Here is a 19,580-nt window from a genome sequence, read left to right as displayed (position 1 = left end):
CCCACTAAATTGGCCATTAAGTCACAAACTAGAAATTATGTGCGGCTATTAATGTCCTCAGGGGATTCACTACTCTAAGTGAATATGTGCCGTAGCGAGCATAGGGCCCCGAGCTGTAGTGGTGCTATTTCTCTTTTAGTTTTCTGTACCGCTGCCTACTCTTTTACTATTCTTTGCATCTGTCAATACAACTGTTCGACTATCAATCTATCTAGTGAGTAAGTATACAATAACCTGATATGAATATTTTACCCTAAATGTGATTTCGGAAATTACCGTTTGGACTTACTGTATCTTCAGCAGCATTCATTCGTAGTTTAAACGAAATTTTACCTGTTTATCTTCGTGACAACATTACTTCATATGTTGACGATAATCTTATTGCTAAACATTCTTGGAGTGAGCACAACAAAATTTTGGATTCATTGTTACGTATCTTTGCAAGAGTTGTATTACAGTGAACTTAGAAAAATCGGAATTTGGTCGTTCTCAGGTGAAATTTCTCGGTCACATTATTTCTACAGAAGGTATTCTCCCTGATCCAGAAAAATTAGACGCTATTCGTAATTATGCTGTTCCTACTACAAAACGTGATGTTCGTAGTTTCCTTGGTGTCTGTAATTTTCTTCGACGCTTTGTTAAATTGGACGATTTGGCCACACCTCGTCTATGTGAACTATCCGGAAAGAAATCTAATTGGTGTTGGGATGAGGAAGCTCAGTCAGAATTTGAACAGCTTCGTGATGCTTTAGTTGCTGCTCCACTTCTTTCACATCCGGATCTATCTAAAGATTTTTGTTTGGCGACGGACTCATCATACAAGGGCCTAGGTGCACATTTATTTCAAGAGATAGAAGAAGACGGCGTTGTAGTACAGAAAACTATTGCATTTTGAAGTCGTGTTCTCTCTAAATTAGAAAAGAATTATTCGATTACGGAACTTGAAGCTTTGGCTGTTGTTTGGGCTTTCACAAAATTTCGCACATTTTTGTTTGGCAGACATACTAAGGTTTACACCGATCATCGAGCTCTGGAATTTCTTATGTCAACAAAATTAACTCACGGCAGATTGTCACGATGGGCGTTATACCTACAGGAGTTTGATTTTAGTATTGTTTACATACAGGGTTCTTCAAATATTGTTGCTGATGCTTTATCACGTGCACCTATGGGTTTGAAACAAAGTGCTGAAGAGGACTGCATAGAAAACAATTATTGTTTGATGTATATTCAAGGTGTTGCGTTTGAGAACTTTATTTCGTCTTCGCTCCAGGACATCGCTAAGGAGCAAAATAAGGATCCAATCTGGAAGGACATTAAGGAGAAGTGGAGGAGAAAGGAAAGCGTAGCGATTAGACAGCATTATTTAGTCCGCAATGACATTCTTTTTAAACGAAAATCGGTCGACAACTCTGTTTGGTTAGTTTGTATTCCTGATGAGTGGGTTAATAAGCTGATTTGGTATACGCATTTCAGTTATGCGCACTTTGGTCCCAGAAAATGCTTTCATAAATTACGAGAAAATTGCTACTTCAGTAATATGGAAAAACGTATTCGATCTGTTCTGGCCAAATGCAAATTATGTCAAAAGGCTAAGCCGCCAACAGTTTCTCACAGAGCACCGTTGTTTCCTATCATTCCAGCGAAATCAAAGAACATGGCTGCAGTCGATTTGTTCGGTCCAGTGGTTCGTTCTACTAATGGTTTTGCGTACATTTTCGTAGCAGTGGAGTTGACATCAAAATATGTGTGTTTTACACCTTTACGCAAAGCAACAGCTCGTTCAGTATCTAACGCTTTCATCAAACATTTTCTTAAAGAAGTTGGTCATGTTGATAAGGTTATATCAGATAATGGATCACAGTTTCGTTCTAAAATTTGGCTTCGTACTCTACAGCGTCGTAAAATTAAACCAATCTTCATTTCACTTTTTCACCCCCAATCTAACGCTTAAGAGAGATGGATGAAGGAAATCAATAAATTGTGTCGACTTTATTGTCATCAGAATCACAGAACTTGGGATCAGTATCTTCATATTTTTCAAAACATTCTGAATGAACTCCCTAATGATTCAATTTCTTTACCGCCTTAACTGATATTAAAAAACAAAGCACCGGCAAATCGCATATCTGAAATCGTTCCTTTTCCGCCTTCACGGAAACTGCGACATTCTGAAGTTGTCAACCTGGCTCTACGAAATATTGCATCTGCGGCTGCTAGAAGAGAGAGATCAGCTAAACGTCCTGGTCGTTTAAAAATCTTGTCAGTTGGTCAGAAGGTGTTAATTAAGTCCCACCGTTTGTCTCACAAAGGAAAAGGCTTGTGTCGCAAATTTTTTCTGCTTTATAACGGTCCATATAGAATTCGCAAAATTATACATGATAACACTGTTGAAGTAGAAACTCTTAAATCACGACGCTCTAAAGGAATACATCATATATCTAACGTAAAAATTTTTGTGGAATGACATACTTTAGAGAAACTCACAGCTACATGTAAACATGCGGAGAGTACAAGGATACCGCGCTGTGTTTTGGCGGCGGCACATACTCAAAGCAACAGTCAAGTCTGCGCGCCGCACAAGGCAGTCGTTGACCGCAAACAATTGCTTCCTACGTCACGCTCCTACAGCTGATAGAGCGCTCAGTGCGAGTGCACTCACAGCCGTAAACAAATACACAGTTTAATTTCTCCGATTAAATTCAGTATAAAGCTATAGTGACTTGATGAATTATGTTATTAACATTCAGTATTTTTCAGGATACGGTTCTATAAAATATTTAAGAACTTCAGGTAAATTCTGTGTGTCTCCGACGTTAAGAGGACTTGCTAACGAGAAATTTTCAAGAAGAATGTAATTTCGAAGAAGGAACTAATAAACTAAAAAGGGCAACTATTAATTGAGTTCATTTTTCAGGTAACATATTTCCACTTAGGTACGTACTTTAGAAGTAATTTGCTGCTCGCATTACGTGATTCATACTTTGTGCTAAATTTCATGTTCTATGAAATTACTTGTGAAGCGACGTGCTTGCGTACGTTAACTGATTTTGACAATGATTATTAATGAACTGGGTTGTTATTTGTATATATTATGCATCGCTTGGCTGCTATGCTTTTTCACTGATGTCATTTTTTTTTTAATTATGTGCCTGCTGTGCTTATTTATTTAAATTATATTTGTCACCTGATTAGTTGTGCTGATATGTATGTAAGTTATACTTTGTGATTTATCTGCTTGCGCCTTCATGTTTACTTATTAAGAGGACATATGAACATTTATTTGCTTATGCTGATATGATGCTAATGACCTGTTTGCTGCTATGCGTATGGATTGCATATTTATACATTTCTGTTTGTTGTCACAACTACTCTTTAATTTGGTATATAGCAATGCTGATGTACAGTGTACGAACATAGAGCTTAGGTTACAGTATGGTGTTAATTATAGATTGTTTGCTTGGCAGAGCCTCGTTGTAAGAATTGTGCTGCATCCACTTGTTGACATTCTGTTCTCCACTGGTATATTTACTCGCTATTGCTTGTTTTGCTTACGCTCAGTGCCTTATATTTTTAAGATAAGAAAATGAACTGCTATAATTCGACGAACGACCTTGGTACAAAGAAACTTCATAGAAGTCACATGAACTGAGGTTTTATGGAAGCTGTATAAATTTATGCTAATAGGAAGGAAGCTAACGACATGACATACCAACACTAGGTTTAGACCATTGACAGTCATTACACTGCATTTTTCGTGAGCAATTGAAATAGGAAGTGACACTTGACACAAAAAATACTCCACATGTTTGCTTCTGCCATAATTCTTGAAGTGGTGTACACACTGTGAGATATTATGATTATTCACACTCCGTAATCGTACTTAATTACTGAGAGTTATTCGAACTAAGTCTGTTAGAGGTCATGTATGCATTTCTTTTGTTTATAATTCATAATGAGTAGAAGATTTGGGTCAGATGGATTACACAGAGGTTGTGTGTTGACAATGTGTCTTCAGATTGTATGGGATGATGAACTGAAGTTTGCACTAGGATTTTATCTGTACTTGTTCGAGGAGACTGACTAGAGGAAAGAGTTGTTATGGAAGTGAAGTGATATTGGTAATAAGGTTTATATGTATCGACGTATTGAAGAGGTATTGTTGAGGTATTGAGATTATATGAAGTTGATGATTATTGGAGTTTTTGTGGACAAGAGGTAAGGTAAATGCTATTAATGATAAGGTTTATATGTATCGACGTAAGAGGTATTATTGAAGTATTGAGATTATGTGATGCTGATGATTATTGGAGTTTTGGTGTATAAGAAGTAAAGTAAGTGAGGAGCATATTTTTTTTGTTGGTCTTATGGAACAAGGAGGATGAAGATAGCAGACTAGAACACTAAAGTAGAAGGAAGATAGTCTATACACACACTTTGTTAAATCACTAAGCAGTATATACTTTTTTTTGAAGAGAGGAAGTATTTGCATATCTTGGCTCACTGACAGTTGTTCAACAACAGTACATTTGATCTGGCTTGGCAAACATTGGTCTTGACATGATGACTATGACGTTGACTTAACTATTATTACTGTTATACATTGCTGCCACTACTACTTGATACACATGATGAACATCAGATTTTGACAGAATTGCATTTACACAGTTAACACTGTTCAATTATACAGTAGTACTTAATGTGGATGAAAGATGAATGAGTGTGTTTTGTGTGTTTTCCTTTCCTAATCCTACCCACCTATCTCCTAAATATTATTTTATTTGTTTGTTGTGGCTTGCACGGACACCCATAAATATTATAGGTTTACTAATATTTGAGTATTTGTAATAGTTAATATGAAAATTATCTGACATCATTTGTGTGTTTGTTATGATTTGTAAGTTTAGTGTGAAAGCATTTGTATGTGCATTCAAACTATTGTTCATGCCTGAACTGTCTGATTAGTGATGGTAAATATTATGAACTGTTACCTGCACTTTTTCAACATAATGTGTGATACTTAGGAATGATTAATTTCTGCTGATGAACTGTGTGATCAGTGATAGTGAATATTATGGACTGTTACTTGTACTTTTTCTACATGATTGGTGCACTAGGACATGTTTAATTTCTGCTGATGAACAGTGTGATCAGGGATAGTGAATATTATGGACTGTTACTTGTACTTTTTCTACATGATTGATGCCACTAGGACATATTTAATTTCTGCTTATATACTCTGATGAACAGTGTGATCAGTGATAGTGAATATCATGGACTGCTCTCTGGACCTGCTCATCATTGCTAGGTGCAACTGATGGACTACTTGTATGGAAATGAAGTCACTTGTTGCTGCCTGCACCTACTCAACATTGCTGGGTGCCACTGTTAGAACTGTTTCTACTGAAATGATGTTACTTCTTGCTGTCTGCACCTACTCAACATTGCTGGGTGCCACTGATGGATTGCTTTTACTGAACTAATGTGACTTGTTGCTGTGTGTACCTCTTCAACTTTACTGGGTGCCACAGATGGAACTGCTTCTACTGAAATGATGTCACTTGTTGGTGTCTGCACCTGCTCAGCATTGCTGGGTGCCACTAATGGAACTGCTTCTACTGAAATGAAGTCACTTGTTGGTGTCTGCACCTGCTCAACATTACTGGGTGCACAGATGAAGCTACTTCTACGGAAATGATGTCACTTGCCGGTGTCTGCACCTACTCAACATTGCTGGGTGCCACTGATGGACTGCTTCTACTGAACTAATGTGACTTGTTGCTGTGTGTACCTCTTCAACTTTACTGGGTGCCACAGATGGAACTGCTTCTACTGAAATGATGTCACTTGTTGGTGTCTGCACCTGCTCAACATTGCTGGGTGCAACTGATGGACTGCTTCTACTGAAATGATGTCACTTGTTGGTGTCTGCTCCTGCTCAACATTGCTGGGTGCAACTGATGGACTGCTTCTACTGAAATGATGTCACTTGTTGGTGTGTGTACCTCTTCAACTTTACTGGGTGCCACAGATGGAACTGCTTCTACTGAAATGATGTCACTTGTTGGTGTCTGCACCTGCTCAACATTGCTGGGTGCAACTGATGGACTGCTTCTACTGAAATGATGTCACTTGTTGGTGTCTGCTCCTGCTCAACATTGCTGGGTGCAACTGATGGACTGCTTCTACTGAAATGATGTCACTTGTTGGTGTCTGCACCTGCTCAACATTGCTGGGTGCAACTGATGGACTGCTTCTACTGAAATGATGTCACTTGTTGGTGTCTGCTCCTGCTCAACATTGCTGGGTGCAACTGATGGACTGCTTCTACTGAAATGATGTCACTTGTTGGTGTTTGCACCTGTTGACCATTGCTGGGCTGGAATTATCAACTATTTGTTTTTTTTTTTTTTGAACAGTTAAAAGTATTTTATGTGAACATTTGTATAAACTGATTTTTTGTGTATTGTGTTAACTATTATGTAAAGCCACATGTATGAAAAGAATTTGTATTGCCTACTGTATTTTATATATTAGGTTATTGAAAGGTCAGTGCAAAGCCAAAATTTTAACTAATTATGTGATATTTAGGTATTAATATTATCTTTTGTTTTGTCTGTATTTTTGTGGACGAATTTGGTGGTATTTTCTCCACCAATGCTGGCAAAAAATACCATCAAATTCTGGCCTGTGGAGGAGGGGCATATGAAAGGTGGCTACACTGAGCCACTGCGCCAGAGATTGCGCCAAAGAGTATTATTAAGCCGCCTCCACAGTGCTTGTCGAGAGCTCGTAGCAGTGAGTGCCTGTTAAGAACTCGTAGTAGTGAGTGCCTGTTAAGAACTCGTAGTAGACGGTGCTTGTCGAGAGCTCGTGGTAGTCAGTGCCTGTCAAGGACTCGGGGCAGTATGTGCTGAGATGTTGTAGCAGAGAGTGTTTGTTAAGATGTGCTATTAGGCAGTGCTTGCTGAGATGTGATATTGGAGAGTTCTGGTTGAGATGTGATAGTAGAGAGACGGTGTGAGATGTAATGTAAGAATTAGAGTGATTTTCATCAATATAAATGAGGTAACTAACTCCGTTTCTTTTTATTTCAGTGTCCTAAATAATGCGTCATTACAGGTTCAGTCAACAAAGCATCTGGCGTGTGTTCTTGTATTAGAGTTTAATTCTGCTTTCCTTACGCAATTATAGTATTTGTAATTTTCTTTTATCACGTCAGTAAAATTGGTATTTAAAAATTCTTGTCTTGTTGAAGAAGAACCGTGCCAGATGTGCGTTGAGTCACACTTCCACATACAGAACAGTTATACTTGTGCTTTGGTTTCGTAGGTTTCATGGTTGCTGGGGACTTAATTAATTAATTGTGTTAACGAAAATTTTCATTTCATTCTTTGTTGTTGTTCTTTGCAGTCAGATAGCGTAATAATACTAGTCAGGGCCAACCGATTACGAGACACAGCGTAATCGGACATGCAGCTACTAAAAACTGAAAGTATTTTCAATCATTTTTAATTAAGCCCCCATGCAACTTCCATGGTACAAGAGGGAGTTGTAGAGGGTAAAAACTGTAGAGGCAGACAGAGACTGGAATACACCTACCAAATAATTGAGGACGTAGATTGCAAGTGCGACTCTAAGATGAAGAGGCTGGCATAAGAGAGTAATTTAAGGCGGGCCGCATCAAACCAGTCAGACGACTGATGACTCAACAAAAAGAAAAAAAAGTAACGATCAAGGAGGACGACGAACTACACGGACTTCAGACTTAGGATATGCAGTGTTTTCTCGAGTGAATGAGACGTATGCTATCAGCACTCAATCAACTGCCCGTGAAATGGATGTGTCGAGTATTACGGAAAATGTAGCTACACTCTTACCATTCACAGAAAATGCAAGCTTTTATTCCTGCTGTCTTCGGACCTCGTGTCATGTTCAGCCAATAGTAGTTGTATCGCCATAGACCTCACTTTCCTGTGCATGTACTTTTCACGGATGAAGCCTGTTTCAAAAGAGACGAAATGCTAAATGGTCGCAGTAATCATGTTTGGTTAAATGAAAATTCCCACTCTATAGCCGCACAGAGTCATCAACTTAGATTACCAGTCAGCAAGTGGGCAGTCATAGTCAGTGATTATGTACTAGCCCCTTTTTCTTCTTCTTCCGCACTTAAATACGGTAGTGTGCAGTGTTTATCAGAGACATTCTACCCAGGTTTCTGGAACATACTCCACCTGTTACTCCTCAACGGATGTGGTTCCAACATCTTGGTGCCCAACCTCACTTTGGACGGAAGGTTCGTCAACACCTGAATCAGACAAGTCAACACCTGCGCATTCCTCGAAAAGTGGATAGGAGGAGGAGGTCCTGTTTCTTGACCAGCACGTTCACTGATGCCATCCCACCACCCCACTTGACTTCTACTTGTGGGACCATGTAGAAGGTGTTGTGTAAGAGACGCCTGTCAAGACTGTAGAGGATCTCCTGGCAAGAGTTCTCTCTGTCTGTTCAAACTACACTGGGGACCTCAACACGGGTACGACAGAACTTCGGGCGACAATTTCACTCCTGTATTGACGCTGGAGGACCCCATTTTGAACGGCTTTTGTGAATGTAACAGCTTGTATAATGAGGGAAATTATCTGAGGGTATTGGACAGCATTCAGTAGGAATTACGTACTTAATGATCTGTGGTGGAAGCTGGGGCCTCCGTTCGAGCGCTGCTGAGGATAACGAGGAACTTCAGAGGATTTTCGCTTATACTTTTCGGTTCGGTCATTTCCGGACTAGGCTCCCTTACCTCACATTGGGACATTTACCCTTGTCTATCATCCCCTAAATACTGTAACATCATCACGTAATCACCCAACCCAAAGACCGAAGGTTTGGGTTACATACGGCATTGGCGTGAGGGCAGTCTCTTACAGACAAGTAGTTAGTGAACATAGCAGCACGCGGCGAATTGAATGACTTGTACGTGAGATGATAATCGGTGCAAGGCGCATGGCTCAAAAATTACCGGAGGTCAAACAAGTATTCGCGTTTCAGAGGTCACCAGTGTCCAGGGTGGATCTTGGATATCGCAGAGAGAATGTTTCAACACACATAAACCGCTGGAAGTGATGGTTCAAATGGTTCTAACCACTATGGGACTTAACATCGGAGGTCATTAGTCCCCTAGACTTAGAACTACTTAAACCTAACTAACCTAAGGACATCACACACATCCATGCCCGAGGCAGGACTCGAACCTGCGACCGTAGCAGCAGCGCGGTTCCGGACTGGAGCGCCTAGAACCGCTCGGCCACAGCGGCCGGCGCTGGAAGTGTTGACTGCCAGTGTCTGACGAACGGAAGTCACGTCGTACTCCTGAAGAAAGTGAGGCTTGATGAAGCCATTTCTGTCACGCTGTAAGGAGACAAATTCACGGCACGGGCTTCAGCAGCCTACGACCAAGATCACAGCAAACGCCTACTCATTACTTTTGGGCACTGAGTAGGAGAACCCGGAAAGTTCCATAATGTGATTTCCTAGAAATCAGTGAAACAGGAACCAAAATGAAGTTTTTTGTAAATAATCAAGTACAGTTCAAAAGGATCAATGATTACACCATTACAATACCAGAAGGAAAAATGACATTCATTGCTCCACATTGAGGATGTCTTTAGCATAAAAAGGGGGCACAGTGCTGTAACAAAAATTTTTGGTCACTAACCGAGTGATATAAAATCTCTGACAGACAGAAAAATAAAATTTGAAAAGAAACTGAGAAAGTTTCTCGCTCACGACTCCCAATCCGTAGAAGAATTTCTATGATTGTAATGTGTAAAAGGTGGCGGGTATGAGGTAATACGAGGCGCGAGCTGAAGACATTCTCCCCCTTCAGACGTATTCACCACCCAATCATAAATACAAATTAATTTGCGGTGTCAAAGTTAATTTACGATTTATCGTGCAAAATGATTCGTGGAACGTGAAACTAACTGTCTGCAATAAGACGCAGCGTCGCTGAGACAGCTGCCTGGAAAGTTTTCAGACGAGGAGTGTTACAGCTCGGTGATTGGCCGAAAGCGAAGTACGCATAAACAACGTGCCAGCTGTTTGAGGGCAGCCCAGACAGCTGGCTGTGTTTAGCTCGGCACGCAGCTGGCGGTCGGCAAGGCATGCCGGCCAGCTGATCCGCCTCGTCAGGCCGACACGCGGGTTCGCCTGCCCCCGCTTGTGGCTTCCCCTCTGAGACGGCCGGCGGTCACTACGTCCTTGCCACGTAACGCTGTTTCAGCGTCATAAGGTGAGGCAGCTCCCGCTGCTGCGCAGGCGCGCGGCTCTTGAGATAATGAAGGAATTTAAATGACGCTGAGCGTGCAGGATGCAAAACTGAACTCAAGTGAGCGATTGGCGTCAACATCAGGCAGATTATAAACACTGCTACTATATCTCCGCTATCCGCCATATTTCTTCTTTTCTTTTTTCTGGGCCGGCCGGAGTGTCCGAACGGTTCTAGGCGCTACAGTCGGGAACCGCACAACCGCTACGGTCGCAGGTTCGAATCCTGCCTCGGGCATGGATGTGTGTGATGTCCTTAAGTTAGTTAGGTTTAAGTAGTTCTAAGTTCTAGGGGACTGATGACCTCAGAAGTTAAGTCTCACAGTGCTCAGAGCCGTTTGAACCATCTTTCTTCTGGACGGCTTTAGATTCCATTTCCTTATTGGAGTACTAACGTTCCTGCATTGGAAACACTGGAGAGTATATGAATTACCAAATGAGATGACATAACACACAGCTTACAAGGACAATCTGTCTTTTACATTAGCGGAGAAAATTTTCCTTTTGGGTCCGGTACCTCTCTATTTGTTAGGTTCCTTCAGCTACGCGAGCCAAAGCCTTTTTGTCATGGCACAAGTCAGTATATGGTTTAGTATATGAATTACCAAATGAGATGACATAACACACAGCTTACAAGGACAATGTGCCTTTTAAATTAGCGGAGAAAATTTCCCTTTTGGGTCCGGTACCTCTCTATTTGTTAGGTTCCTTCAGCTACGCGAGCCAAAGCCTTTTTGTCATGGCACAAGTCAATATATGGTTTAGTATATAAATTAACAAATGAGATGACATAACACACAGCTTACAAGGATAATCTGCCTTTTAAATTAGCAGTGAAAATTTCCCTAATGGGTCCAGTATCTCTGTTTGTTAGTTCCTTCAGTTACGCGAGCCAAAGCCTTTTTGTCATGGCACAAGTCAATATATGGTTTACGGAATGCTGATTAGAAAGTTAGAAGAAGGTTCTGAACTACTGCGAGAACTCCTGTACAGAACACAAGGAGTGTCATATAGAAACATTTTAATTTGAATTTGAAGACTTGCTGTTCCTCACTCAGTTTTTTTTCAGTTCTACTTGAAGTGTACTGAAAATAAAATCTGCTGAATAGTGCACATCTTTCTATACAATGTTTAAAGCTATAACTCTAAAGGGGGAAAAATTTTGTTGTTGCTAAACCATTGTAAGGTTTACTACTCCACATTTTATTCAAAGGAAGTCACAAGGTACAGGTTATGCATTAGTGAACGACAATTATTAGATCTCCAGTGATATAGTACATACCAAATTAAGTACAAAATATCCTGTTTCATATCCTACTGCAATCGTAGATTTTATGAGGGCTTAGTAATGTGTGGTTAAGAAAGTTTTCTCCCAGTGCATATCGTTTTTCCATCTAATGTTCTCTGAATGTGTGATGTAGTTTCTTCTCAGTGAGTCAATACCGTAAACAACAACACGGTGGGATTTGTGTAGAGAGTTACAATTCCGAGACACCTGAACAATGGTATACATGGTGTTCGCGAACTGAAATGCGGATCAGTCTCGCCACTTTTTACTGGACTGTAAAATGAAATTAAAATTATAAAACAGAATAAAGCATTTTGACCAATTTGCAGCAGAGCTGATCAGGACCGCTAAATTGCTGGTTTCTGCTATACGACTGGTGTTATAGGTAACGCAACATATTATTTTTGTCGTCGAATTTCGGTTTAAAATGCGGACTTTATTGTGTGACGTCGTGGAATATTCCCCCTTCAGCCCCTACAGCTTCATGAAGCTCCCATAGGTGCTGGCGCTACACTTAGGCTTCAAAACGGCGTCTGTAACGGAGGTACGTTCAGCAGCGAATTGTCACTGAGTTTCTTTTGGTGCGAAACCAGAGCATCAGAGGTATTTATAGGCTCTTGCAGAATATTTACGGAGACCTAACAGTGAACAAAAGCATGAGTTGTTGGGGAACGCCTCTGTCATCATTGCAACAAGGTCGCCCAAACCTGTCCAATCTCCCGCGTGCATCTGTGACTCCTCAGGAAACTGAAGAAACGACTGTAGCGTATTCTTTACCACAAAAATACAAACGAACTTCTCCGTTTATATAACGCTTCACACGTCTGCGCACACGACAGGGGCTCGCAAAACTTGATCGAACTGTTCTACCTCATCCGCCTACAGCCCAGATCTCGCATCTTCCGGCGTCTTCTGTTTAGCCCAGTGAAGTATGCACTCCTCGGGAAGCAGTGTGTCGACGATGGGGAGGTTATTAATGCAGCAAGGCGTTGGCTCCAACATCCACCAATAGAGTGGTACCATGCGAGCATACAGGCCCTCCCAGTACGGTGGTGTAAGGCCGTCGCATTGAACGGAGATTATGTTGAAAAATAGGGTTTCGTAACTGAAAGACCGGGGAATAACATGGTGTTATGGAATCCTGAATGAGACCAACCTGCTTTCAGACAAAAAAGTGTTGCATTACGCATTGGATGCCCCTCATATAGTCCTCAATGAAGTATGTTATAAATGCAGTAACTAACTATAAACAGAGAATTTTACAGGCATTACAAGCCTTCTTTGAGCGCTTGTATAGTTAAGTGAACTCGAGACAGATGTTTAATAATGCAATTAATGACATTCTTGGTGTGAAGAAAGGTAAGGCGTCAGGAGATGTTATGGTAGAAAGGACAAAAACCTTGCAAAATTATTTACAGATTGTCTCAGAAATAACTGTGTTTCCTCAAAACCGAGATAATGCTGTAAGCATTGTATTTCACAAGAAGGACCACACGCAAGAAACAAAAGAAGCTAGAACCATCAGCCTCCTCTCCGTAATGTACAAGATTTTTGAAACTTCCTGGCAGATTAAAACTATGTGTCGGACCGAGCACCTGCCCGAGAACGGCAAAGCGGAGTGTGCGTTGATATAAAATTTTCTGGCTGATTAAAGCTGTGTGCCAGACCGAGACTCGAACTCAGGACCTTTGCCATTCGCGGGCAAGTGCTCGGTCCGGCACACAATTTTAATCAGCCAGGAAGTTTCATATCAACGCACATTCCACTGCAGAGTAAAATTTCATTCTGGATACAAGATTTTTACCAGCATTACAGAAAAAAGCTCGTATATTCAACTTACAAAGGAATCAAATGGTTTCCTAATTGTACAACAATGGACCCCTTGCAAGCCGAAGGAAAACGCCGAGATAGTTCTTTTAAAAAGGACACAGTCACTTTAAGTACCTGTGCCTGACCAATTTAAGCTTCCGTATATGATACTGCCATGTCGACATGGAGTTAAATCGCACTGTTTCTTTTTTACCACCAAAACGTTCTGGTACAACATACTCAAGTATATTGTTTAAAACTGCAATACTGGAAATGACAGCAAATAACGCAATTCTGTTTGCTGTGCGTATAGTAGGAAGAATACATGACTAAATTTATGGTTGATTTTAAGGTGTGTATGGCGCGAAATTTAGTGCACGGGCCTGCCACCTCGGGAAACAAAAATGGCTCTAATCTGTCTGTGTAACGAGTCAAACTGAGGTTGGATGACGTATAATTACATTATTGCATGTTGCTTCAGCTCTATGCTGGAACTCATCAATTGTAGTAGGTGGCGAGTGGTAGAATACCATCCTCCCCGTCACCCACTATGAAATGGTTTCACAAGGTGAGAGATATGGAGAGCGTGCTGCCCGAGGCAACAGTCGAATTCGCTCTGTATCGAGGTAGGTCAGGACGGTACTGAAACTTGGTGTCTCGTGTTGTCTTGTTGAATGAGATTTGGAAGCTAGGGCAGAGCAACCAGCCTCAAGAAGGCACAAATACAGCAGCTGCTGTCCAAATTATCGGCAATGTGAACTAGAGGACATTGTGTTGTGTCCCCAGCGGAACGCCATCGAACCATACCCGAGCTTATGAGACGACGGTGAATACAATATGATATCATTTGTCCTCATTAGAGCCCCCAAACACGGCCACGAGAGTAGTTTGATAAGTGTAGGAAATTTCCACGAAAGACTGGAACATTTTTGTTCCTCCATCACAATTTGTAAGACTGATTGTCCCAAGAATCCTATAAATAATTTCAACAATGTACAGCGTACCTATCGTTGACAGCCGTCTGAACTGGTCTGTATTGGTGAAGAGGACGAAACAGAGTTGCATGCTGTTATTAAACATTTCATTTGAAGGGCTGGACAGCCATACAAATCGAAACAAAATGTGCGAGGACACGGCACCATCATTGGAGACCATTTATTTTTGGGCTAATGAACTTAAACATGGGTGAGCAAGCACCAAAGACGAAGCACGCTTTATCCGTCCAATTGAGGCCACAGGAAGAAAAGAACTGAGAAAATCCATGACATGACAATGCAAGACCGTCAGACAAAAATTCGTGGGATTGCTGAGACTGTAGGCAACTCAACTGAGCGAGTGCATAACATCCTGCGCGGAGAATTGACAGTGAAGAAGTTGCGTGCGAGTTGGGTGCCGCGATTGCTCACAATCGACAAAAAGCACATCCGACACGACATTTAAACACAATGTCTGGCAATCTTAAACCGCAAGGCTTTTTGCACGGATTAGTGAATTCATAAAACTTTGATGAATCATTGTACATCAGAGTCAAAACGGCAGTCAAAACAGTGGACGAAGGTTGATGAAAGTGCACGGAAGAATGCAAAGACTATTTTGTCAGCTGGTAAGGTGAGGGGCACTGTTTATTGGTATTCCCAAAAAAAAATTATCATAGATTGCTTGGGAAAAACTGTTGACGCGCCCATTTCCTGGCACTACGTGCGTGACAAGTCTGTTCGATCCTTCACGGCCGAGCGAACAGTATACCTGTCCTGTCGGGCGCTGGTCACATGGAGCCGTTGAGATCTTGCATGACGGTGGGTATGGCCTTCTCGAACAAATATCTTGGATATTACATTTACAGTTTTGGCCTCGAACAACGCGAGCAGCAATACTGCAAAAGAAATAAACTGCTGTTTCAATAGGCCACGATCCTACTGTTGTTGAATCCTGACATGTGCTCTTACACGTCCCTCTGTCTTACACGAAGCGTAACGCGATCTTCTCATGAACAATATCCAAATACAGCTTACGAATGAGAAACCCGTTGTATAATTCTTCCTTAATTCTTTCCGCCCTGAAAGAATGTTTTAACCGTTATCTGAAATGTACCAATTTCCATTCATTATAATCTGTAGAATCGGGTAAAAAAACTGAAAAAAATTATCATGGTGACCGTTTATTCAATATATCTCTAGCATGATCGTGCTACTCAAAGTACAGACAAGTGTAACACCCAAATGGCACTTCATGCATTTGCTGAAATATCTTATATATGTTAAGTAAAACCTTACCAGCCTAAAAATATGCAGGAATTTCCTTAAACTAACGAAATATGCGAAAATATGTTGTATTTACCTCGGAGACGCATGCCTCTGTCTTGTTTAAGTTTTAAGCGATATGTTGCCCTCCGGTAGTCACAAAATGGAATAAAAAAGCTGGCAAAACCGTGAACTCGCACAATCGTTGCAGTCCGGAGTGAAACAGAAAAGTGATGTAGTTGACCCGCGGCAAATTAAAAACCAAACCACAACAATCGTGCGGGTCAAGGCGGAAAGAGCAACATATAGACTGTAAATGCAGTTACTCCCAACTACTTTGAGCTGTTGCACGAAATACTGTTCATTTGTACATCTAGGCATGAAGTACACTTCATGCCAAATTGATATCTGTTGCATTCTGTCTGCATGGTGCTGCAATGTCAATGACCAGCAGCGTATGTAAGAGTAACTTCCGTCCTGAAACTCTGTGCACTTAATAATAGATCCAGATCTTTTCGATGATTAGTGCATATCTCCTCTTCAACTTTTACTAGGCCTGCTGACTTAGTGGACTCAGTCGGGAGTACAAGGTCAGATTCCCCGTTCGTCCATCGAGGTGTGTATTTCCCAAGGTTTCCCTGGGTCGGTGAAATCAAATACCGGAATGGCTCTATTAAAGAGGACACGGTCGATTACCTTCCCATCTCTGTCCAACTGGAGAATGTGCTCTGCCGCTTAATGAACAAGATACGAGCATAGACCAACTGTGTGATTGGACTGAACAGTGTCTAGCAAACAGAACACAGCATGACATTCTCAATGGGTAGAAGTCTTCAGACATAAAAGTGACTTCGGGCGTACCCCAAGGGACTGTTAGGCCCATTTTTCACAGTACACGCAGGGTGTTTCACAACTACACCGAGAAACTTCGAGGATGTAGAAGGTGCCTTCCGAACAAAATGAGGATAGGAACCGTGTCAGGAAACGTCATCAAACCACGCTAAGGAGCGCCGAACTCGCAGACGGACGACGCCTGTGTACCTATAGATACAGGGCGATTCCATGGTGATGTCGCAAACTTTCAGGGCTGATGAAGAAGTATAAGATTCGAGGCAAACAAACGGGTCGAAAGTTAAAAGGAACAATCGTTCTGATACCGTGGTGATGATGCAAAATTTTAGGGCTGATGGAGAGGTATAAATGTATTAATTTGAGGCAAACAAACGAGTCGAATGTTAAAAGGAACAATCATTCTGATACCTCTGACAGTTGAATTCATGTGCTGGTACTGTTGAAGTATAAAATTCGAGGCAAACAAACGGGTCGAAAGTTAAAAGGAACAATCGTTCTGATACCGTGGTGATGATGCAAAATTTTAGGGCTGATAGAGAGGTATAAATGTATTAATTTGAGGCAAACAAACGAGTCGAATGTTAAAAGGAACAATCGTTCTGATACCTCTGACAGTTGAATTCATGTGCTGGTACTGTTGTTGCTAACACTGAGCATACGCAACTTACAGAGGCGGTAATATGGACCAAAACATAAAAAGTCAAGTAAACAAGGGCCGTAAAGTGCATACCGTGAGAGTTATGAGCAATTGTTCAACAGAGATGTGTTTCACAGTAGTGAAGATGAACAAGTGGTCGTAGTTCCTCAGCTATGCATCTTATAACTCATGTGAACTGGACATTTCTTCTTGTTTTGGTCCATACTACTTCCTTTGAAAATTTCCTACCCTAAAATCTTAGCAACAACAGTATCGGTACACGTATTCCACTGCCCGAGGTATCAGAACGATTTTCGATTATAACTACAGACTCAGCCGCTTCCAGACCAGATTCCTTACCTCAAATTGATAAATTTATATTTCTCCATAGCCCTTGAATGATTGTAACTTCACGGAATCATCCTGTGTATACGTACATATAAGGGGCCGGCGCATATAACTTCAACGCTTTGTAGCTTCGTTGGATGAGACTTTTCGCAGATGATGTTGTATACAAAGAAGTCGCAACGCTAGAAAATTGTAGCGAAATGCAGAAAGACCTGCAGAGGACAGACACTTGGTGTAGGGAGTTAAAATCGACCCTGTTCGTAAACGAATGTAAGGTACTGGTGTAACTAACCTGTCACTACGGGTTATTACGTTATTATTGGGAATGGAAATACTTATTGCTTATGACATTGACGTGAGAAGATTAGGGTCGCCACCGACTCTAACCATAAGTATTGTAACAAGGCCGGTCCCATTCCAAAATACCATTATCCACGATGGCGGCCTTGACGCCAGAGACATTATGAACTGTTTTGATAACACCGCCACCATTCCAAAGCATCGTTATTCGACAACAACAAGGTCGCACGCAGTGTATCCGGCACGTGTTGCCTCTCTAGTCTTTATTACCACCACCAGAGTAATCTGTCATCAAGTCAGCTGATGGTGTTGTGGGGTGGTGGAAATGGGTGCATCCAATACGATCCCTTAATTGAGCCACATGTTCGACTTCTACCAATAGGATTCAACTATCCTATGACCTCATTGTAGGACATATATAGGTTAAGTTCCGGGACCTCAGTCTTGGTCACTCAGTCAGCGGGAGACTAAGAAGAACAATCATGAAGCACCAGTCGACCTCCAGTGCAGTCACTCAGAACAGGATCAAACGGAAAAGTAAGTATCATATTTTACATTATTCTATCTCGTTCATTATCCTTATTATTCAATGTTTTCACTTATTCGCTAATATCTAATCATTCATCTTCTTTTTTCAACAGAGTCAAGCGCCACCATGCTTAGCTCGGCAGACGCGTCCGAACCTGCATCATCATTAGCTTCGTTAACTATCTCATCCGGACCTACGCCAGCGACAGCCGACTCATCTGATCCAGTAGCGACCACGTGGGATCCTGTAGCCCACCTAGCTCACATGTTGGAGCAGGACAAGGAGTTGCTGCTCTCCGTCCCACTCAGCAACTTGTGTGATGAAGACGCTCGATCTGCTCACCACACAACGACTTCAACCACTGGTGGTGTTAAAGATCAACTAAATGGTGGTCAGTACTGGATGCCTACATATAACTCATCACAATCGAACACTCCCGTGATAGTGCAACCACCGAGTTTAGATACTGTAAATAAAAAGAATACGTCTAGTGCGGCTACACTATTCACCACGACATATAATTTAACCTCCAGTGGTTCCAAACGTGTGAACATTGCTATAGACGTCCATCATGTCTGGGGGATCCAAGCTATAATGGAGATTGAAAATATTTCCAAAAGTGTTAAAGTCCCGATTTCCGAGTTCGACTGGGCCGGGATCTGTCATGCAGGGCGCTACATCAATCAACAAATGACCACCGAATATGATCCAACTCATTCCCCACCAGAAATTCGTCTTGCCGATGTCACACTTTCCATTACTACTGTATATGATGACTGCGCCTTATGCATTAAATCAGGTGTCGACAGCGTCTATCTAAGGCATCCGTCAGTTATCAAATTATTCAACCTAGACTCCTCTATACGGTTTGCTCTCGAGAGACTGAATCGTTGGGTTCCTAGCATAGAGGCAGCATATAGTGATGTTAAAAACTCTCTACGTGTTAATAATATACATATTGACGATTTTGAGCAGCATCTTCGTTCGCATATGGCCATTAAAATTACAGACTTCCAATTGAAATGCGTGTGTCAAAAACCAGAGTGCTCAGAGTCACCTATCGGATTGCGTGAGATACGTGCAGAATTTATTGCCAACCAAAGAGAATTATTTGGTATATATTGCACAGGTTCTAAGAAGAAACGTGCAGATTATGATAACACCCCAGAAATAGTACATCCAATGTATGATTTTTAAATAAATAATTTATATCTAATCTTATCGCCTGTTTCTCTTTTATTTCAGACCACC

The 19,580-nt window shown here is 41.4% G+C and overlaps 1 protein-coding gene across 1 annotated transcript in view; it reads left to right on the top strand.

Moving 5' to 3' along the window:
• The first annotated feature begins 10,160 nt into the window (after nt 1–10,160).
• LOC126412321 (glutathione S-transferase 1-like) overlaps nt 10,161–19,580 on the top strand; it is a 57,625-nt gene continuing 48,205 nt past the window's right edge. Inside the window, exon 1 of the mRNA XM_050081842.1 lies at nt 10,161–10,291. The gene's annotated coding sequence lies outside the window, so the exon portion shown is untranslated. The remainder of the gene's footprint in view (nt 10,292–19,580) is intronic.

Source organism: Schistocerca serialis, chromosome 7 (assembly GCF_023864345.2).
Source record: "Schistocerca serialis cubense isolate TAMUIC-IGC-003099 chromosome 7, iqSchSeri2.2, whole genome shotgun sequence".
In the NCBI taxonomy this organism is placed as follows: domain Eukaryota; kingdom Metazoa; phylum Arthropoda; class Insecta; order Orthoptera; family Acrididae; genus Schistocerca; species Schistocerca serialis.
Note: the sequence above shows the minus strand (reverse complement) of the source record. Positions and strands in the feature narration are given on the sequence as shown.